We start from the raw sequence: 21,258 nt of genomic DNA on the forward strand, positions 1-21,258 counted from the left end.
ATGCAAAGTTGACCCATTTCAGTGTTAACCTCTCTTGAAAAATACCTTCCTGGCCACATCTGGAATAATGTTTGTGGTTGCCGGGGCCCCACGCAGTGCGCACATGAGATTAACCATCCCCGTGGCGATGATGACACTTTATTTTCTCCCTTGACCATTGTCACTACTATTCCAATTAAAATGGCAGTGCTATGAGGGCAGGGCATTTCCTTTTTTGCCAGTACGGAGCGTCCGCGGTCTGGTGCCTAGCATAGGCTAAATACACGGCATTTTTGTGAACAGAAGCCGGGATTCTGGCTGTCATATTTAATAGGAATTATAGTCTTATTATTGGGGGGGAGGGTGTGTGTCACGGTGTGTCAAGTGCGGGAGTCGAACCCGCCACCACTGGCCCTGAGGAGTCTTCCCGGGTCCCCGCTTCGGGCCGGTGAGGGTGGCCGGGGGCAGCCGAAGACGTGCGTCTGTGCGTGCGTGCGTCCGTGCGTGAGAGTCCACGGGGCGGTCCGCGCGTGCCGCGAGTGGTTCAGCCCGGCCCCCGGCTGTTGTGCTCGCCTCACGCCGGCCCGAGTTGGCGACAGCGCTGGAGGCCCCGGGCCTGTGACCGCAAAGAGGGAGCCGGGGGCCGGATGGGAGCGCGGCGGCGGCAGCTGAGGCCCAGGCCAGGCCCCCTCCCCTCAGCCTCCCGTCTGCCCCGCCCCCGCCGGCGGCGCCGCGCCCCTCCGCCAACCGCCAAACTAGCACGGTGTGGGGGCCGCGCGCGAAGACATGGGGGAGAAGCTGGAGCTGAGGCTGGAGTCGCTCGTGGGGGCCGAGCCCGCCGTCTACCCGTGGCCGCTGCCGGTCTACGTAACTGCCGCCCGTCTCCTCCCGGGCCCCCGCCCCTCTTCCCCCACGGCGCGTACTGAGCCCACCGAGAAACGGAGCGACTCCAGTCGCCAGACCCTGTTTGGAGGCCCCCTTCCCGCCCCGCCGTGGTTCTCCGCGGCAGTTTCTAGCCCCCGCGCGCAGGGTGGGCAGAGGGGAGCCGGCGCCGGCCGGGGGCGCAGACTCAGCCGCGGGGACCCCGTGCTTCCGAGGGGCGCCTGAGCCGGTCTGCAGTTGGCTTTGCAGGGCTGGGGACCCCGGTCCCCCCGGGCCTGGAATGCCGGCGGGCTTGCCCTTCTGTACTTTAGGATCTGACATGTAGGGTTTCTTTTTCCTGGTAGTTTATTCTTAGCGCTGTCAACGTGCTTAGTTCTTTTTTTATTTTTCAGGGCACCCTTTCCTCTCTCACTCCAGTTTTTTTGTGTTTCTGTTTTGTTTTAGTTAGGCATTTTGTCCCTCTGATCTTGAGTGGGTGGGCTGGCAGGACACTTGGAGAGGAGGCATTCTGTCCCCTGATCTTGAGTGGCCTTTGGAAAATGACACGCCAGACGTAAATTTACACAGGCGTCCGGTGAGTCCAGAAATGCAGGATGTCCGGCTAGGTGGACGCCCGGCCTCTCGTCCCCCGTGGCGGCGTGGTGCGCGTGTTCCTTGTCTCAGGGTTTACGCTTGGGCCCTGCAGCCCACCTTCCGGAGGGAAAGCGCAGCGGGCGCCTTGGGCCGGCGCCTTTGGGGCGCTCTTTCGTGCGCTCGGCTTGCGGGGGACCGGCCTCCAGGCGACCCGGCCCTCGCGCGGGCTCCGTGTGTGTCAGTTCGTGGAAAGTGTGTCGCGGCCGGGGTCGGGACGCTGGTACCGCCTGGGAGCCGATGTTGACTCCCGGGCCCCGGTTCTCCGCAGTTATCTGAGGTCCGAGGGTTTCCAGGCCGCCACCGCGCACTGGCGCTTTCTATTTTTGCTCTTCCTGTGCCCGGAGGCGCGGCTGAGCCTGGGCTCTGGCTTTTCCGGTTGGGTAACTCCGGGTGGCCCGGGTGGGCGGCCTGAGCAGTGGGCAGGGCGGGGAGACATCCCAGGGGAGGGAAACTGAAAGTGGCGAGAGCCTTCAGAACTCCAGCTGATCCACTTGCCTCGCCTCCCCGCCCCTTTTACTGCACTTGTCATGCACCGGTTGGCTGGCCGGCGCATTTTTCAAAATGTATTAATTTGTTTATCCTTAGTAGCCGTGAAGCATAGTTCACTTGTAGTGCACAGTTGTAGGAGTTTTGACAGATGATCGCCGTCAGGCGGCAGAGCAATCCTGTCATCCCACTTGCTGCCCTTTGGCGCCAGCGCGCCTCTAGCCTCTTGGCCACTAATCTCCTCTCTGTCCCTAAGGTTTTGGCTTTTCCAGAAAGCCAGATGAACGGAACAACAGCATGTAGCTTTTCAATTCTGGCTGCTTTGGCTCAGCAAAACCTATGCGAGATTCATCCCAGGTTTGTTTTTTTTGTTGTTGTTGTTTTAAACATTGATTTAGTTAGTTATTTACTTGGCTGTGCCGGGTCTTAGTTGCGGCACATGGGATCTTCATTGGCGCATGCAGTATGTTTTAGTTGTAGCGTGCGGGATCTAGTTCCCTGAGCAGAGATGGACCCCGGGCCCCCTGCATTGGGAGCGCGGAGTCTTAGCCACTGGACCACCAGGGAAGTCCGTCATCCCTGTTGTTGCGAGTATGAGAAGCCACTCCTTTTTCTGGCTGTGTTGTATTCCATGATGCGTTTGTCCATTCGCCTGCGGGTGGCAGGACTTGTGGGATGTTTCCAGTTTTGAGGAGATCAGGAATAAAGCTGCTGTAAACATCCCAGGGCAGGTTTCCATGTGAACTTGGGTTTTTACCTCACTTGAGAAAATACTCAGGAGTGGGACTGGGATCTGTGCTAAGTGTATGTTTAACAACCCTTCTGCATCTTAGAAATTGGTATTTTTGAGTATTGGAAGAGTTTAGAAATGCACTGTGACCCAGCACCCAGGCACTTGAAACGAAGTTGAAGGTTCATCTGGAGATGGTCATGTTGTCCCCGTCTCTGTCTTTTATTCGAGGCAGAGCAAGGCCACAGATTTGTAACCCTTGTAAGGAAGGCCTCGTGTGTCCAGGCCCTGGCAGGACCTGGCTTTCTAGTGGTGGGCGGTTCTGAAGTGGAGAGAGTGTCTTTCCCTTGCTGGCTGGACCTCGCTTGGCAGGGTGCAGGGTGTGCTGCCTGCCTGGCCGGGTGCTCTTTCTGCCGGTCAGCAGCCATTCCTGGTGTGTCTGTCCTACTATCAGGCAGGCGGTCAGGGGCCCTAGTGAAGTGCTCAGCGAGCTGCAGCCTTCCTAAAGCTTTGCGGGTAATGTCTGCTACCCTCCCATTTCCCTGCTGAGGAATTTTGCTTTCTCATGGGAAGTGAGGGGGCAGTACTTTATAAGAGTTCATATTTTGTGATGACTCGATGCTGAATACATTAAGAAAATGGGCTCCTTCCAGAAGCTTAACTTCTTAGAAGGTCAGGTTATTCACGTGACCGCACGTTTGAAATGAGTGAGCTTGTTTGTTCATTGATTCATTCATTCTGCAAGCACCTCCTGGATATTTAGAGTGAGTGTTCCAGGGGGCGCGGAGGACAGTAGACAGTATTCTTTTTTTTTTTTGATTTTTGAATTTTATTTAATTTATTTTTTTATATAGCACGTTCTTATTAGTCATCAGTTTTATACACATCAGTGTATACATGTCAATCCGACTTGCCCAGTTCAACACACCACCATCCCCACCCCCCCGTGGCTTTCCTGCCTTGGTGTCCATACGTTTGTTCTCTACATCTGTGTCTCAACTTCTGCCCTGCAAACCAGTTCATCTGTACCATTTTTCTAAGTTCCACATACATGCGTTTACATACGATATTTGTTTTTCTCTTTCTGACTTACTTCACTCTGTATGACAGTCTCTAGATCCATCCATGTCTCAACAAATGACTCAATTTCTTTCCTTTTTATGGCTGAGTAATATTCCATTGTGTATATGTACCACAACTTCTTTATCTGTTCATCTGTCGATGGGCATTTAGGTTGCTTCCATGACCTGGCTGTTGTAAATAGTGCTGCAGTGAACATTGGGGTGCATGTGTCTTTTTAAATTATGGTTTTCTCTGGGTATATGCCCAGTAGTGGGATTGCTGGATCAAATGGTAATTCTATTTTTAGTTTTTTAAGGAACCTCCATACTGTTCTCCATAGTGGCTGTATCAATTAACATTCCCACCAGCAGTGCAAAAGGGTTCCCTTTTCTCCACACCCTCTCCAGCATTTGTTGTTTGTAGATTTTCTGATGGTGCCCATTCTAACTGGTGTGAGGTGATACCTCATTGTAGTTTTGATTTGCATTTCTCTAATAATTAGTGATGTTGAGCAGCTTTTCACATGCTTCTTGGCCATCTGTATGTCTTCTTTGGAGAAATGGTTATTTAGGTCATCTGTCCATTTTTGGATTGGGTTGTTTGTTTCTTTAGTATTGAGCTGCATGATCTGTTTATATATTTTGGAGATTAATCCTTTGTCCGTTAATTCGTTTGCAAATATTTTCTCCCATTCTGAGGGTGACAGTATTCTTATTCTCAAAACTTATGAACTAAGGATGGTAGGTGATCTATAAACACAGAAGTTCAGCTGAGGTGTAGTGCCCCGTATATGGGATCAACTGAGGTCCCAGAGAGTGGGGCTGCCAGATTTGCCCTGGGGGAGGTGTGGGTGGTTTCTCTGAGGTGGGGGCACCCACAGGAGGAAGTGTAAACAGCCACAACCGCCTGTACTCGGAAATGTCCAGCCTCCAAGATGGGCTTTTGCGCAATTGACAAATAGGAGGGTGAGGTGCAGGGCGAGTTTTGTTCCTTCTGTGACTGAGAGTTCCCAGATATCTACTTATAGCTCACGGTGGCATTTCTAAAGCAGGATGGTCCTTCTTTTGGTGGGAAAACCGGGTCTCAGCTCAGGAGGAAGCAGGTGGTATCTTCGGCTGCCTGATGGCAGGGCAGGAGCCAGCAAGGGCGTGCAGTGGTCCTTCCCCTCCGTGACTCACTGAGGCTGTGGGCGTGGAGCGGCCCCAGCGTGAGTGTCCCCGCCTGCTTCTGGCTTCCTCCTGAGAGCCCACGAGTCTCTGATGAATGCCCGCTGAGCAGTCACACCCTTCACTCCACAGTGGGTAGTAGCTGAAGTGGGAGGTTGAGTGAGCCATCCCTCCCCGTGACTCAGAAAACATTTTCTGATTTGACCTCTGCTGGTGTGAGTCCTGCCTAATCTGAGCTCAGGTGGAAGGCAGGTTAACCCTTTGAGGACTTTCCGTGGGTGAAGTAGCCCCTTTGAAGAGGAAGGGATCACCGGGAAATGCCTGGTATTCCGTATGTACGTGCCTGTTAGCTTTCATACTTTGGTCCCTAACATCCAAATGCCGCCTGTATACTCTGTTCCTGGGGGGAGGGGCCAGAGGCAGCCAGCCGGCCCTTTGGATATTCACTAGGCAGGAGGTGGCTGGGAGCTGCAGGGGACCGGCCCCCAGTCTACCTCTAAGAGCTGCGTCCTTTTTTCCTTAATTAAATTAAACTTTTTATTTTGAGATTATCGTAGATTCTTGCACAGCTGTCAGAAATAGGTCGGACACATCCCACGTTCTCTTTACTCAGTTTCTCCCGATGGTGGCATCTTACAAAGCTACGCACCGATGTAATGATTTCATTGTCATTGATACAATCAAGATACAGAGTGTTTGGTGTCCCTTTTGGATTTGGGGACCTGTAGGGTGTGACTGGCTGTGTCTGCGCATCCCTGGGCCCCGGGCCCGGCGCATGTCTCCCAGGAAACCCCTCTCCTCCCTCTTTCTTTCTGCTGTGTCCTCCTCTCGTGGTCCTGGCACTCTTCCCCAGTGCGTGAGCCTTCTCTCCCTGGCTGTGGGATGACAGTCCTGTTTCCTTCCTCCCACTCAGGGTGCTGCCTGGAGGCCTCTTTGACGTCTTCTCTGTCCCCTCAAGCTGTCCCTGCCGTTCCCACCAGCCGGGTCTCCTGCCACGCCCATGGCGTCAAGTGGTCCCAAGGGTGTTAACAGAGGACATGCCGGGTGCCTGTCCATGGTCCTCCGCAGCTCATGCGTGGCTCTGTAGTGCCTCCCTCACTGCCCGCCTTTCTTGTTCCTTCCCAGACTCTCTCTCCCCACCCACGGCCGCTGTCGCGGTGCCTAGCCCGGGGCTCTGTTCCTCAGCGCCCCTGTGTCGGACCGGGCCCTCTTCCTGTCCAGGGCGCCTGGCAGGGCTCCCGAGTCACAGGTTCCCGTGAGCTGCAGTTGGGAGGTCGGAGGCTGCGTGCTTCACTGAGTGTTGACCTTGGATGACAACGCCTCCTCATCTCTGAGGGGCTTCCGTTTGAATCCCCTCAGTTAGTCATGGGGTACGCGGCCGATGTCGGGAAAGCACGTCAGGCTCACACCAGGTGCACGGGCAGCCGGCGTGTGAGAGAGGTTACCTCTGAGAACGCTGGTCCTTTAAAAACCTGACACGTCTTTTCCTGGGTGGGGAAGGGGTTTTTGCAGGCTGTGTCCCTGGGGGGGGAGACCGCCACGGGGTGGTGCCCACAGGGATGGCAGGAGTCATGGGGCTTGGGGCGGGGAGCTCTAGGGAAGGATTTGCATGTCCCATGGTGGTGGTGGCTCACGTTTCCCCTGGTGTGCAGGTGCCTCCCTGGCGTCTGCTCTGTGCTCACCCTGCAGGCTGAGTGAGGGTCCCACCGGAGAGCAGGTGCTGGGGCCACAGGACACGCTGGGCCCACACCTGGTCTGGGACAGACACCAGGTGAAGGGGTGGGACAAGGGGAGGAGGAGCCGCGCTGGGTGTTGTGGGTTTTGTGTCTTTTTAAATGACAGCTTTGCCGAGATAGCATTCACACACCACTGAACTCACCCATATGAAGTGTACAATTTAATGGCTTTTACTATATTCACAGAGCTGTGCAGCCTTCACCTCTAATTCCAGAACATTCCATCAGCGCAAAGGGCCGGCAGTCCCCTGCTCCAGCCCCTGACACTCTGTGTCTGTGGATCTGCCTGTTCTGGACGTTTCCCATCAATGGAATCACACACTGTGTGTCCTTCTGTGTCTGGCTTCTCTCACTGAGCATCGTGTTCTCAGGGTCCGTCCACGTTGTGAGTGTCAGGGCTTCACCCCTTTGCATAGCTGAGTGATGCTCCCGTGTGTGTGGCCCAGGTCGTGGGGTCTCGAGGCCCCTGGAGAGGCGTTCGTTTGGCTTGGTCCTGGGGTGGGGTGACGCCAGTTGCACTGATACGGTGCTAACAGGACCCCTTGCTGGACTGGGAGACAGTTGAATTATGTCTTAATAGTGGCTTTGGTTCTCCTTTCAGTATCTGGTGTGTTGTAGCTTCCCTGAACATGGTGAGCAAAAGCTGCCTCCCCACAGCACCTCTGGGACCCTCTGACAAGCCAGGTGCGTGCCTGGCCCAAGACAAGATGCCTGGGCTTCCCTGCCAATACCTGAGCTGGGAGGGACATGGATACTGGGCAGCACAAGACACGGGCTCTCCTCCTTCCGGGCTCTGGTGAGTGTAAGTTTGACTCGAATACAGTTTATCATTTTACCTCTGATTCCCTGTAGTTGACTGCTGGTCCATCATGACAACATTATACCCAGACTGCCAAGCCATTTTACCGTCCCATGGAACCTCACTGCAGATGCATTCTGCGCATCTCTAACATTTATCTTCTCTGGACCTGCTTTCAGAGCAATGTGTTTTGTTAGATCCAGTCACAGAGCTATGGAAACAACATAGGCTGTCTTATTTTAACTGACATGTGGTCCCCATTTCTTTTTTCTACTCCCTTACTTATGGCCGTTAACAATGACTCTTTCTCCACCCTTTTCATGTCCCACTAGACTCTGTTGTGTGTCCTTGCTCTCTCACCTGAAGAGGATACCTCTTATTTCAACAAGAGGTTAAGTGTTTCAGACACAAACTTCCTCATCTTCTTTCTGCTGACTCTGGCTGCCTTCCAATACATGTTCCATGATGCAGACACCACCATCTCCACTTCAAATCCGTCTGTGACTTTCCATTGCTCTTAGGATAAAGACTAACCTCCTCACCATGGTCTAAAATGTGGAGTCAAAGGATGGCTTCCGGTGGACAACTGGTGCCGTTCTGTAAGATAAGGAGCTTGCTTCAGAAGGTAACTCATATGTCCACTACATATACTGTTTAGTTTACCAGGCAAGACTTTCTTGGTGAAGGAAGCAGCGTTGGCTTGCATTCTCGAGCAGGCTTCTCATCTGGCTGTGCACTGGTACTCTCTCTCTGGGGGTGCTAGTCTGCAGCGCAGGGCATCCCCTGGGCAGGATGGAGCATGATCTCTGTGGCCTCGTCTTGCAGCTCCTTCCTTTCATTCTCAGTCATCCAGCCCACAGTGGCCTCCTTTCAGGCCTGCATACTTACAAGGGCGCATTGCCCGTGCTGCCTCTCTGCAGGAAATGTCCTTCTGTTTAGTTTGCAGCTGATTGATGCCTCCTCACCGTTCGCATCTCTTCTCATGTGTCACTTTGCCAAGAAAGTGTCCCCTTACCTACTCAACTCATCACGTCCCCCTACCGTAGCTCACATAACACCACGTACCTCTCGCTTACAGCCTTAATCACATTTCACATCCAGTTTTAGGTAGGTGTTTACCATATGGTCCGTGAGGAAGAGATCATGCCTGTTTTGCTTACTCTTGATTCCCAGCGACTAGCACAGTTACTGATAAACTTCGTTAGATGGAGAAATGAATGTATCCAATCCCTGGTGAAGCCCTGACCGTTTTTCTTTCTAGTGTCTCTCGTACTCCTCCCTGCCATCTGTGTCACCGTTACTCCGCATCTACCGTTTATGAGTTTACACCTGGATTACGATGACTGCTTCGGAGATTCGCATGTCTTTCTATCTTCCTCCCTGCAACCTCTCCTACACCTCCCAAGGCTCTTGGGTTATGCCATTGCCCTCTTCCGAGCCATACGTGGCACCCACTGTCAACCCAATACAGCCAAACTCTTAAGATTGACACTCAAGACCCTCCATAATTTGGCTTCAATTTCACTTTCTAGACTTTTTAAGAAAGAACTGGGTCTAATTATCTGTGCATCTCTGCTCCGTTTCAAATCTACCCATGACGTTAATTTTTTTTTTTCTAGTCCAGCTATTTTACACCTCCTTCTCTGGGAAGACTTCACTGAGAATCCAAGCAATTTCTGGATCCCTTCTCTCCCCTGAACTTGTAAAGAGTTTAACAAGACATATGCGGAACTGCCGTAAGGTAATCTACATCTTATCTCCCTCTCTGGTATCTAACCTCCTTGAGAATGGGGGTACATCTCTGTGTTCTGTGCAGTTTTCAGCACAGTACTCTACACGTAGTGAATATTTGGTAAATGAACGAATAAGTGAATGAGCCACCAAGATAAGGGTATTGTCTCATTCTTTCTCGCTTTTTCCACTTTCAAGTTTCTTTAGTTAGTTTCCTCAGACAAAAGGTTTCTTTGTAGCTACACAGTGGCCAGGTCCACAGAATGTTGCAGATAGCTGCTGAAAACATCCCTCCTCCACTTGAGAATGGCTTGCTCTCCCTCTCAAGCGGAGAGAGCTGGGATTCGATATTTAATTAAGTGCCTCTGTTCACTTGGCATTTAGAGGCACTAGGTGCATTAGTTTTCTACACTCGGTGAAATGCCTGTTTTGTTTGTGATTTTCCTTTGTGAAAAACAACTATCCACAAAGTGTTTTGTTCCAATTTTCCATCCTTTTAGATTGATGAAAATAATTTTAACTACGTAGAAACAGAAAACGAATAGAAAGAACTTTGCATTACATTTAATAAAAGCTTAGGGGGATCTTTGTGGTACATTAGTGAAGTTATCTGGGGAAACCTTAGCTACGTACATTGTGTTGGAGAGGCACCGAGAATTCAAGAATTCTCAAAGTTCGAGGACACAGTTGCCTTACATGTAGGCATGGTGGCAGCCATGGACATAGCAGTGATTTGGAGAATGTTGTATTAGTCAGCTCTTGCTGTGATAATGCTTTGGAACAAATCTCCCCAAAACTCAGTTACATAAATAAGAATTTATTTTTCTTGGACCTGTGGGCTAGCTGCAGCGGCTCTCTTGTAGACCTCTCGATGGCTGGTATTGCTCCATGTTGTGGGTCAGTTTGAGGTCTGTCCCACACATCATACTGTGGAGCCCAATTGTGAGGCTGCAGGTCCCTGTCTTCTCACAAAGTTCACTGAAACATAACAGTAGAGCCCAACCACACAAGCCCACTTAAGGCCTCTGCAACTCATTTAAGGCCATGGTGTCTTCCCTTGGCATCCTGGGAACCCCCTGGCCTCAGGATGCAGCTTCTGTAGTCCATGGCAACCGGTGGAGAGGGGGCGGGGCTGCAGGAGGGTGGAACGCGGAGGTCACAGAGGGTGTGGGTGTGGCCACCTCTGCTGTGACTGAACCAAGGGAAGGGGGGCAGGGGGTCCAGGCAGGGCCCTCAGAGCCCGGTATGCCCAGGGGGGCGGCACAAGCATCTAGGCCCAGACCAAAGAGCACCTTCTTGGTCTTCGCGGCAGGCCGGCCTCTCACCTTGCCACTCAGGCCACCCTCCTACTTGAAGTGTGTGTGGAACGCGTCCGCGGAGTACACCTCGCTGCACAGGTAGCCATAGGACTGGGCGTTGTAGCTTCCTGCGAGGCGGCCGAAGGTCGCAGGCGGGTGGGTCCCTGGGATACACGCGGAGAGGCTCCTGACCGGCCCCCTGAGAACTGTCGCCGTTCCGTAAGATGGGGAGCTTGCTTCAGAATGTAAATCATATGTCCACTAGATATGCTGTTTAGTTTACCAGGCAAGACTTTCTTGGTGAAAGAAGCAGCATTGACTTGCATTCTAGAGCTCATCTTGCTGTGCACTGGCACTCTGGGTGTGCTAGTGTGCAGGGCAGGGCATCCCCTGGGCAGGATGGAGCATGATATCTGCAGCCTCGTCTTGCCCCTCCTTCCTTTCATGCTCAATCTTCCAGCCCACAGTGGCCTCCTTTCAGGCCTACATACTTACAACAGCACATTGCCCATGCTGCCCCTCTGCAGGAAATGTCCTTCTGTTTAGTTTGCAACTGATTGATGCCTCCTCATCCTTCTCATGTCTTCTCAGGTGTCACTTTGTCAAGAAAGTATCCCCTTACCTACTCAACTCATCACATCCCCCTACCATAGCTCACATAACACCATGTACCTCTCGCTTATAGCCTTCATCACATTTCACATCCAGTTTTAGATAGGTGTTTACCATATGGTCCGTGAGGAAGGAATCATGACTGTTTTGCTTACCCTTGGTTCCCAGCGACTAGCACAGTTACTGATAACCTGTGTTAAATGGAGAAATGAATGTATCCAATCAATGGTGAAGCCCTGACCGTTTTTCTTTCTAGTGTCTCTCATACTCCTCCCTTCCATCTGTGTTGCCATTACTCCGGGTCTACCATTTATTATTTTACACCTGGATTACGATGATTGCTTCGGAGAATAGCATGTCTTTCTATCTTCCACCCTACAACCTCTCTTACACGTCCCAAGGCTCTTGGGTTTTGCCATTGCCCGCTTCCAATCCATCCGTGGCATCATCGGCTGTCAGCAGACTTGCATGCAATGTTCCTTTCTTTTCTCTTTTTTTCCTTATGTCACTGGGCCATGGAAAGGCGTGAAGCACTGACACTCGCTGCCACGTGGATGTGCCCTGCGAACACGATGCTGAGCGAGAGAAGTCAGACACAAAAGGACACACAGGATGTGACACCACTGATGAGAAACTTCAAGAACAGGTAGATCCACATAGTCAGTGGGTTCCTGGTTGTCAGGGGCTGGTGAGGGGACGGAGTGATAGCTAAGGGTGTGAGGTACATTTTGGGGTGACAGAAGTGATCCAAAGCACGGCAGTAAAGATGGCTGCACAGCTCAGTAAACTGTCCCCATGCTCCCCGTTGCAGCCTGTAATAGCATCGCTCTCCGGATGAAGGGCTGACTGCAGGAAGACTGAATGCGCAATGAGTCCTGGACCCAGACCCTGAGCTGGTGCTGCCCACATGGGGAAGTCACTGGTACTTGCGGAGCCTCCACAGAGACCGGCAGCACCCCCAGGGCCTCACAGTTCATGGCGCACCCGGCCCAAGGGCCTTCCCGCTGGTTGTCATCACCGGCTGTCACCAGACTCGCATGCAATGTTCCATTCTTTTTTTTATCTTTTCTCTGTCCCTCAGCACGCAAAGGGGTGATGCCCTGACACTTGCTGCCATGTGTATGCACCCTGAGGACGTGATGCTCAGCGAGAGCCGTCAGAAACAAAAGGACACGCAGGGTCTGACTCCACTGAGGAGAAACGTACAGAGCAGGTAGATCCACAGAGTCAGAGAGTAAGTCCCTCGTTGTCAGGGGCTGCCGTGGGGGCGGAGTGATAGCTAAGGGCGTGAGGGACATTTTTGGGGTGACGTAAATGGTCCAAAACATGGCAGTAGTGATGGCTGCACAGCTTGGTAAACTGTCCCCCACACACCGGTGCAGCCTTTGAGAGCATCGCTCTCAGGAAGAAGGGCTGACCACACGAAGGCTGAATGAGCAGTGGCTCCTGGGCCCAGACACTCAGCTGGCACCCCCCACGTGGGGAAGTCACTGGGGCTTTCTGAGCCTCCCCGGAGACTGGCAGCAGCCCCAGGACCTCACAGAGCACGGTGTGCCCATCCCCAGAGCCTCCCCTCTGTTTCTCATCACCGGCTGTCAACAGACTTGCATGCAACGTTCTTTTCTTTTATCTTCTCTGCTTTATGTCACTAGGCCATGCAAAGTGGTGAAGCCCTGACACTCGCTGCCACTTGGATGCACCCTGAGACTTCTACGCTATGGGAGAGAAGTCAGACACAGAAGGACACACAGGGTGTGACCCCACTGAGGAGAAACGTCCAGAACAGGTAGATCCACATAGGCAGAGAGTGGGTTCCTGGTTGTCAGGGGCTGGCGAGAGGATGCAGTGATTGGTAAGGGCCTGAGGGATATTTTGGGGGTGATGGAAATGATCCAAAGCACGGCAGTAGGGAGGGCTGCACAGCTCAGTAAACTGTCCCCATGCTTCCCGTTGTAGCCTGTGAGAACATCGCTCTCAGAACGAAGGGCTGACTGCAGGAAGACTGAACATGCAGTGGGTCCTGGGCCCAGACTCTCAGTTGATGGCTCCCCACTTGGGGTAGTGACTGGGAGTTGCTGAGCCTCCTCAGAGACTCGCAGCAGCCCCAGGGCCTCACAGGGCACGGCGCCCCCTGCCCCAGAGCCTTCCCTCTGGTTCTCATCACCAGCTGTCACCAGACTTACATGCAATGTTCCATTCTTTTCTTTTATCTTTTTTCTGTTCCTCAGCATGAAAAGGGTGAACCCCTGACACTCGCTGCCACCTGGATGCACCCTGAGGACACGATGGTCGGCGAGACAAGTCAGACACAGAAGGACACACAGGGTCTGACCACACTGAGGAGAAACGTCCAGAAAAGGTAGATCCACAGAGGCAGAAAGTAAGTCCCTGGTTGTCAGGGGCTGCCGAGGAGACGGATTAATAGCCAAGGGCGTGAGGGACATTTTCGGGGTGACGGAAATGGTCGAACAAATGGCAGTTGTGATGGCTTCACAGCTTAGTAAACTGTTGCCCGCGCTCCCGTGCGACCTGTGAGAGCATCGCTCTCAGGACGAAGGGCTGGCCACAGGAAGACTGAACGAGCAGTGGGTCCCTGGCAAAGACGCCCATTTGGCGGCCCCCCACTTGGGGTAGTGACTGGGAGTTGGTGAGCCTCCAAGGAGACTGGCAGCAACCCCAGGGCCTCACAGGGCCCGGCGCCCCCGGTCACAGTGCCTTCCCTCGGGTTCTCATCACCAGTTGTCACCAGACTTGCATGCAACGTTCCTCTCTTTTCTTTCTTCTTTTCTCAGTCCTTCTGCATGCAAAGAGGTGAACCCCTGACACTTGATGCCACGTGGATGCACCCTGAGGACACGATGGTCGGCGAGACAAGTCAGACACAGAAGGGCATATAGGGTCTCACCCCACTGAGGAGAAACGTCAAGAACAGCTAGATCCAGAGGGGAGGCTTTGGGGCCCATGATGCTGTTCACTGTGAGGACCTGGGGGCTGCTGCCAGTCTCCGTGGAGGCTCTGGAAGCCCCAGTGACTTCCCCACGTACGGGGCACCAGCTGAGCATCTGGGCACAGGACTCACTGTTCGTTCAGTCTTTCTGCGATCAAACCTTTGTTCACTTGGCATTTACAGACACCAAGGGCATTAGTGCTCTACACTCAGTGTAATGCCTGTTTTGTTTGTGATTTTCCTTTGTGGATAACAACTATCCACAAAATGTTTTGTTCCAATTTTCCATCCTTTTAGATTGATAAAAATCATTTTAACTACGTAGAAACAAAAAATGAATAGAAAGAACTTTGCATTACATTTAATAAAAGTTTAGGGAGATCTTTGTGGTACATTAGTGAAGTTATTTGGGGAAAGTTTAGCCATGTACATTGTGTTGGAGAGGCACCGAGAATTCAGGAGTTCTCAAAGTTTGAGGACACAATTGCCTTATATGTAGGCATGGTGGCAGCCATGTACATAGCAGTGATTTGGAGGATGTTCTATTAGTCAGCTCTTGCTGTGATAATGCTTTGGAACAAATCTCCCCAAAACTCAGTTACATAAATAAGAATTTATTTTTCTTGGACCTGTGGGCTAGCTGCAGCGGCTCTCTTTTAGACCTCTAAATGGCTGGTATTGCTCCATGTTTTGGGTCAGTTTGAGGTGTGTCGCACACATCTTACTGTGGAGCCCAACTGTGAGGATGCAGCTCCCAGGCCCTGTCTTCTCACAAAGTTCACTGAAACATAAGAGGTGAGCCCAACCACACAAGCCCACTTAAGGCCTCTGCGACTCATTTAAGGCCATATGTCTGCCCTTGGCATCCTGGGAACCCCCTGGCCTCAGGATGCAGCTTCTGTAGTTCATGGCAACCTGCGGAGAGGGGGCAGGGCTGCAGGAGGGTGGAACACTGACCTCACAGAGGGTATGGGTGTGGCCACCTCTGCTGTGACTGAACAAAGTGCAGGGGAGCAGGGGGTCCAGGGCAGGGCCCTCAGAGCCCGGCAGGCCCAGGGAGGTGGCACGAGCATCTCGGCCCAGGACAAAGAGCGCCTTCTTGGTCTGCACGGCAGGCCGGCCTCTCACCTTGCCACTGAGTCTGCCCTCCGACTTGAAGTGTGTGCGGAACGTGTCTGCGGAATACACCTCGCTGCACAGATAGCCATAGGAGTCGGCGCGTAGCTTCCTGCCAGGCAGCTGAAGGTCGCAGGCAGGTGGGTCCCTGGGACACACGCGGGGAGGCTCCTGACCGGCCCCCTGAGAACTGTTGCCGTTCCGTAAGTTAAGGAGCTTGTTTCAGAATGTAAATGATATGTCCACTAGATATGCTGTTTAGTTTAACAGGCAATACTTTCTTGGTGAAAGAAGCAGTGTTGACTTGCATTCTAGAGCAGGCTTCTCTTCTGGCTGTGCACTGGCGCTCTGGGTGTGCTAGTCCGCAGGGCAGGGCATCCCCTGGGCAGGGTGGAGCATGATTTCTGCAGCCTCGTCTTGCCCCTCCTTCCTTTCATTCTCAATCTTCCAGCCCACAGTGGCCTCCTTTCAGGCCTACATATTTACAACAGCACATTGCCCATGCTGCCCCTCTGCAGGAAATGTCCTTCTGTTTAGTTTGCAACTGATTGATGCCTCCTCATCCTTCTCATGTCCTCGCAGGTGTCACTTGGTCAAGAGAGTATGCCCTTACCTACTCAACTCATCACATACCCCTACCGTAGCTCACATAACACCATGTACCTCTCGCTTATAGCCTTCATCACATTTCACATCCAGTTTTAGATAGGTGTTTACCATATGGTCCGTGAGTAGGAGATCATGACTGTTTTGCTTACTCTTAGTTCCCAGCGACTAGCACAGTTACTGATAACCTGTATTAAATGGAGAAATGAATGTATCCAATCAATGGTGAAGCCCTGACCGTTTTTCTTTCTAATGTCTCTCATACTCCTCCCTTCCATCTGTGTTGCCGTTACTCTGGTTCTATCATTTATTATTTTACACCTGGATTACGACGATTGCTTCGGAGAATAGCATGTCTTTCTATCTTCCTCCCTACAACCTCTCTTACACATCGCAAGGCTCTTGGGTTATGCCAGTGCCCTCTTCTAATCCATCCGTGGCGCCCATTGTCAACCCAATACAGCCAAACTCTTAAGATTGACATTCAAGACCCTCCATAATTTGGCTTTAATTTCACTTCAAGACTTTTAAAAAGGAACTGGGTGTAAATAATCTGTGCATCTTTGCTCTGTTTCATATCTATGACGTTAATTTTTTTTTTTTGATCAAATTACTTTACACCTCCTTCTCTGGGAAGACTTCACTGAGAATCCAAGCGATTTCTGGATCCCTTCTCTCCCCTGAAGCTGTAAACAGTTTAACAAGACGCGTGCGGAACTGCCATAAGGTAATCTACATCTTGTCTCCCTCTCTGGTATCTAACCTCCCTGCGAATGGAGGTACGTCTCCGTGTTCTGTGCGGTTTTCAGCACAGTACTCTCTACACGTTGTGGATATTTGATTTGGAAAGTGAACGAATAAGTGAATGAGTCACCAAGATAAGGGTATTGTCTCATTCTTTCTCGCTTTTTCCACTTTCAAGTTTCTTTAGTTAGTTTCCTCAGACAAAAGGTTTCTTTGTAGCTACACAGTGGCCAGGTCCACAGAATGTTGCAGATAGCTGCTGAAAACATCCCTCCTCCACTTGAGAATGGCTTGCTCTCCCTCTCAAGCGGAGAGAGCTGGGATTCGATATTTAATTAAGTGCCTCTGTTCACTTGGCATTTAGAGGCACTAGGGGGCATTAGTGCTCTACACCCGGTGAAATGCCTGTTTCCTTTGTGATTTTCCTTTGTGGAAAACAACTATCCACAGAGTGTTTTGTGCCAATTTTCCATCCTTTTAGATTGATGGAAAGTATTTTACCTACGTAGAAACAGAAAACGAATAGAAAGAGCGTTGCATTGCGTTTAATAAAGGTTAGGGCGGTCTCGGTGGTACGTTAGTGAAGTTATCTGGGGACACCTTAGCCACGTACATTGTGTTGGAGAGGCACCGAGAATTCAGGAGTTCTCAAAGTTCGAGGACACAGTTGCCTTACACGTAGGCTCGGTGGCAGCCGTGGACATGGCAGTGATTTGGAGAATGTTGTATTAGTCGGCTCTTGCTGTGATAATGCTTTGCAACAAATCTCCCCAAAACTCACTTACGTAAAGAAGAATGTAGTTTTCTCGGACCTGTGGGCTAGCTGCAGCGGCTCTCTTGTAGACCTGTCGATGGCGGGTGTTGCTCCATGCCGTGGGTCAGTTTGAGGTCTGTCCCGCACACCTTACCGTGGAGCCCAACTGTGAGGCTGCAGGTCCCCGTCTTCTCGCAGAGTTCACTGAAAGGTAAGAGGTGAGCCCAACCACACAAGGCCACGTAAGGCCTCTGCGACTCATTGAAGGCCATCGTGTCTTCCCTTGGCCTCCTGGGAACCCCCTGGCCCCAGGATGCAGCTTCCGTAGCCCAGGGCAACCGGCAGAGGGGGGCGGGCGGGGCTGCAGGAGGGTGGAACGCCAAGGTCACAGAGGGTGTGGGTGTGGCCACCTCTTCTGTGACTGAACCAAGGGCAGGGGGGCAGGGGGTCCAGGGCAGGGCCCTCAGAGCCCAGTAGGCCCAGGGGAGCGGCGCAAGCACCTAGACCCAGACCGAAGAGCGCCTTCTTGGTCTGCGCGGCAGGCCGGCCTCTCGCCTTGCCACTCAGGCCGCCCTCCCACTTGAAGTGTGTGTGGCACGCGTCCGTGGAGTACACCTCGCTGCACAGGTAGCCGTGGGACTGGGCGTCGTAGCTTCCTGCGGGGCGGCCGGAGGTCCCGCAGGCGGGTGGGTCCCTGGCACAGACGCGCGGAGCGGCTCCCGCCCGGCCCCCCTGAGAACCGTCGCCGTTCCGTAAGGCGGGGCGCCTGCTTCAGAATGTAAATCACGTGTCCGCTCTATGGATACGCTGTTTAGTTTACCAGGCAAGACTTTCTTGGTGAAAGAAGCAGCGTTGGCTTGCATTCTCGAGCAGGCTTCTCATCTGGCTGTGCACTGGTACGCTCTCTCTGGGTGTGCTAGTCCGCAGGGCAGGGCATCCCCTGGGCAGGGTGGAGCGTGATGTCTGCGGCCTCGTCCTGCAGCTCCTTCCTTTCATTCTCAATCATCCTGCCCACGGTGGCCTCCTCTCAGGCCTGCATACTTACAATGGCGCATTGCCCGTGCTGCCCCTCTGCAGGAAGTGTCCCTCTGTTTAGTTTGCAGCTGACTGATGCCGCCTCACCCTTCTCATCTCTTCTCAGGTGTCACTTGGTCAAGAAAGCGTCCCCTTACCTACTCAACTCATCACGTCCCCCTACCGTAGCTCACGTGACACCACGCACCTCTCGCTTATGGCCGTCATCGCCTTTCACATCCAGTTTCAGGTAGGTAAGTTTACCCCGTGGTCCGTGAGGAAGAAGAGATCACGCCTGTTTTGCTTACTCTTGATTCCCAGCGACTAGCCCGGTTACTGATAACCTCTGTTAGAGGAGAGAAAGGAATGCACCCAATCCCTGGTGAAGCCCTGACCGTTTTCCTTTCTAATGTCCCTCGTACTCCTCCCTGCCATCTGTGTCGCCCTTACTCCGCGTCTACCGTTTATGAGTTTACACCTGGGTTACGGTGACTGCTTCGGAGAATCGCATGCCTTTCTACCTCCCTCGCTGCGAGCTCTCCCACACCTCCCAGGGCTCTTGGGTTATGCCCTTGCCCTCTTCCGAGCCGTCCGTGGCACCCGCTGTCATCCCCATACGGCCAAGCTCCTAAGACTGACACTCAAGGCCCTCCGTAATTTGGCTTCAGTTTCACTTTCTAGACGTTTCAAGGAAGAGCGGGGTCTAAATATCTGTGCACCTCTGCTCCGTTTCATATCTACCCACGAGGTTAATTTTTTTGTTTCTTCCAGTCCACCTATTTTGCGCCTCCTTCTCTGCGAAGACTTCACTGAGAATCCAAGCGATTTGTGGATCCCTTCTCTCCCCTGAAGCTGTAAACAGTTTAACAAGACATGTGCGGAACTGCCGTAAGGTAATCTACATCTTGTCTCCCTCTCTGGAATCTAACCTCCCTGCGAATGGGGGGTACGTCTCCGTGTTCTGTGCGGTTTTCAGCATGGTACTCTCTACACGTAGTGGATATTTGCTTTGTTAAGTGGACGAATAAGTGAATGAGTCACCAAGATAAGGGTATTGTCTCATTCTTTCTCGCTTTTTCCACTTTCAAGTTTCTTTAGTTAGTTTCCTCAGACAAAAGGTTTCTTTGTAGCTACACAGTGGCCAGGTCCACAGAATGTTGCAGATAGCTGCTGAAAACATCCCTCCTCCACTTGAGAATGGCTTGCTCTCCCTCTCAAGCGGAGAGAGCTGGGATTCGATATTTAATTAAGTGCCTCTGTCCACTTGGCATTTAGAGGCACTAGGGGGCGTTAGTGCTCTACACCCGGTGAAATGCCTGTTTCGTTTGTGATTTTCCTTTGTGAAAAACAACTATGCACAGAGTGTTTTGTGCCAATTTTCCATCCTTTTAGATTGTCGGAAAGCATTTTACCTACGTAGAAACAGAAAACGAATAGAAAGAGCGTTGCTTTGCGTTTAATAAAAGCTTAGGGCGGTCTCGGTGGTACGTTAGTGAAGTTATCTGGGAACACCTTAGCCACGTACATTGTGTTGGAGAGGCACCGAGAATTCAGGAGTTCTCAAAGTTCGAGGACACAGTTGCCTTACACGTAGGCTCGGTGGCAGCCGTGGACATGGCAGTGATTTGGAGAATGTTGTATTAGTCGGCTCTTGCTGTGATAATGCTTTGCAACAAATCTCCCCAAAACTCACTTACGTAAAGAAGAATCTAGTTTTCTCGGACCTGTGGGCTAGCTGCAGCGGCTCTCTTGTAGACCTGTCGATGGCGGGTGTTGCTCCATGCCGTGGGTCAGTTTGAGGTCTGTCTCGCACACCTTACCGTGGAGCCCAACTGTGAGGCTTCAGGTCCCCGTCTTCTCGCAGAATTCACTGAAAGGTAAGAGGTGAGCCCAACCACACAAGGCCACGTAAGGCCACTGCGACTCATTGAAGGCCATCGTGTCTTCCCTTGGCCTCCTGGGAACCCCCTGGCCCCAGGATGCAGCTTCCGTAGCCCAGGGCAACCGGCGGAGGGGGGCGGGCGGGGCTGCAGGAGGGTGGAACGCTGAGGTCACAGAGGGTGTGGGTGTGGCCACCTCTGCTGTGACTGAACCAAGGGCAGGGGGGCAGGGGGTCCAGGGCAGGGCCCTCAGAGCCCGGTAGGCCCAGGGGGGCGGCGCAAGCACCTAGGCCCAGGCCGAAGAGCGCCTTCTTGGTCTGCGCGGCAGGCCGGCCTCTCGCCTTGCCACTCAGGCCGCCCTCCCACTTGAAGTGTGTGTGGCACGCGTCCGCGGAGTACACCTCGCTGCACAGGTAGCCGTGGGACTGGGCGTCGTAGCTTCCTGCGGGGCGGCCGGAGGTCCCGCAGGCGGGTGGGTCCCTGGCACAGACGCGCGGAGCGGCTCCCGCCCGGCCCCCCTGAGAACCGTCGCCGTTCCGTAAGGCGGGGCGCCTGCTTCAGAATGTAAATCACGTGTCCGCTCTATGGATACGCTGTTTAGTTTACCAGGCAAGACTTTCTTGGTGAAAGAAGCAGCGTTGGCTTGCATTCTCGAGCAGGCTTCTCATCTGGCTGTGCACTGGTACGCTCTCTCTGGGTGTGCTAGTCCGCAGGGCAGGGCATCCCCTGGGCAGGGTGGAGCGTGATCTCTGCGGCCTCGTCCTGCAGCTCCTTCCTTTCATTCTCAATCATCTTGCCCACGGTGGCCTCCTCTCAGGCCTGCATACTTACAACGGCGCATTGCCCGTGCTGCCCCTCTGCAGGAAGTGTCCCTCTGTTTAGTTTGCAGCTGACTGATGCCGCCTCACCCTTCGCATCTCTTCTCAGGTGTCACTTGGTCCAGAAAGCGTCCCCTTACCTACTCAACTCATCACGTCCCCCTACCGTAGCTCACGTGACACCACGCACCTCTCGCTTATGGCCGTCGTCGCCTTTCACATCCAGTTTCAGGTAGGTAAGTTTACCCCGTGGTCCGTGAGGAAG

General features: G+C 52.7%; 1 long non-coding RNA gene across 7 annotated transcripts; it reads left to right on the forward strand.

The window, feature by feature from the left end:
* Positions 1-507: 507 nt before the first annotated feature.
* On the forward strand, positions 508-14,435 carry LOC115844656 (uncharacterized). 7 transcript variants are annotated; one of them, XR_009558805.1, is made up of 12 exons: positions 508-1,435; positions 2,237-2,337; positions 6,861-7,059; positions 7,276-7,470; positions 7,806-8,098; positions 9,093-9,214; positions 11,638-11,760; positions 11,926-12,036; positions 12,196-12,327; positions 12,767-12,900; positions 13,343-13,473; positions 13,907-14,435. It is a non-coding gene; the product is annotated as an uncharacterized lncRNA (long non-coding RNA). The 7 variants fall into 7 exon arrangements; XR_009558769.1 differs by having other exon boundaries at positions 508-2,337; XR_009558773.1 differs by having other exon boundaries at positions 508-2,337; positions 6,861-7,046.
* Positions 14,436-21,258: the final 6,823 nt, after the last annotated feature.

Source organism: Globicephala melas, chromosome 1, assembly GCF_963455315.2.
Source record: "Globicephala melas chromosome 1, mGloMel1.2, whole genome shotgun sequence".
NCBI lineage: Eukaryota > Metazoa > Chordata > Mammalia > Artiodactyla > Delphinidae > Globicephala > Globicephala melas.